Below are 1,422 nucleotides of genomic sequence, written 5' to 3' on the forward strand. Positions count from 1 at the left end.
GAAAGAACCTAATAAGACCAGCAGAGGGAAGCACAGGGACAAGACATGATGATCAAAGACAAAACATGACAGTGTGGTTGTAATATCAACAGTCCCTTGTCTCTGTTATATCTTGGCATGCATCAGTCAAGTTGAATTGTGTGCAGCACAAAGGACATATACTGCACAATGTCTCAGGAAAGACTGTCTGGGCTGTCAATACTCAGTATAGAAAGCAGTTGGACCCGCAACCTGAACCTACAGGCCGGGTTGAAAACATTTGCAAACAAAATGAGGACTTCAGGACACCAGGGGAGTCACAAACTGGATTTAATTTACCTGGAATATTGCATCCCATTTGTGTAAACTATTAGCCAAACAAACCCWGCTGAGTTCAGCAATAAATAGTGGCTGAATTGATCCTCAAGACGACTACTTTTTCCTCATTGTTCGGCGATTTGATGTGTAACTTTTATTAAAATTGTATAAAGACCAGCTAAATACGGTATATAGCTTCATATAGTACACTGCATAATGAAACAATCCCTAGTTAGCGAGTGTTTTGAGGGTGGACTGACTTTTATTTGGCGTTATTAATAGACTGGTTTTACCCACAACTTTCTATCCAAGCTGAGAGAGAGCGCGAGGACAGCTCATGTTATGCAGGTTCAGGTATTATAATTAGGACAGTTGTATATTCTGGTAACTCATTAGTATGCGGTTGCATATAACATTTATTTTACAATCTGCAATGATTGAATTTACAACTTTAATTACTGAATAAGTAATTACATTATTGCCACCAGCCAGTAGTAGAAAATTACGACCAAATAGGCCTGTTTACCAATTAACATTTATCCATAGCTAAGCCTTGGCACCACAAAAAGCCTATCATCGATTTGATAGGCATGCAGCAGCATAGACATGTYGCGATTTCAGCACCATGGCCAGCGATCGATAGTCTATACTTTGATTTAGATTTTATTTTATTTTATTTTACCTTGCGGAGGTCCCGAGAAACCGAGAAACTGTGTTATGCCAGTGGTGAGATTGATGGAAACTTCAGTAAAATTTAGTGCCAAACACACTGCCACAATGTAATAAAACATGTACTACATGAATTATCTAACATACTATAACTGCTAACAAGATTCCAAGAAAAAGTACATTCAAAGTATTTAGAAATCAGTTATTCCTTTACCTGGACTCCAGTTTGTGTTCACAAAATCTGTGGATGAATTATTTTTAACCAATATTAATCATTAGTATAGACAGGTTTTTCATCACTGTACACAAACGTTTAGAAATTGTCAATGTATTATTGATGTACTAGAAGCCAGCATATACTGAAGCTATAGTTTAGAACCCTGTAATAAGGATATCTTCCATAATGACTTCTAGAGTGATGCACCCAGAAGAGTGTACCGCCACTACATCCAGTCA

The 1,422-nt window shown here is 37.5% G+C and overlaps 1 long non-coding RNA gene across 1 annotated transcript in view; it reads right to left on the reverse strand.

The window, feature by feature from the left end:
• Window positions 1-1,422, reverse strand: part of LOC112074955 (uncharacterized) — an 8,434-nt gene that overhangs the window by 5,356 nt on the left and 1,656 nt on the right. Inside the window, exon 2 of the long non-coding RNA XR_002894880.2 lies at window positions 1,181-1,207. This is a non-coding gene — a long non-coding RNA (uncharacterized lncRNA). The remainder of the gene's footprint in view (window positions 1-1,180; window positions 1,208-1,422) is intronic.

This window comes from Salvelinus sp. IW2-2015, unplaced genomic scaffold, assembly GCF_002910315.2.
Source record: "Salvelinus sp. IW2-2015 unplaced genomic scaffold, ASM291031v2 Un_scaffold2901, whole genome shotgun sequence".
Classification (NCBI taxonomy): Eukaryota; Metazoa; Chordata; class Actinopteri; order Salmoniformes; family Salmonidae; genus Salvelinus; species Salvelinus sp. IW2-2015.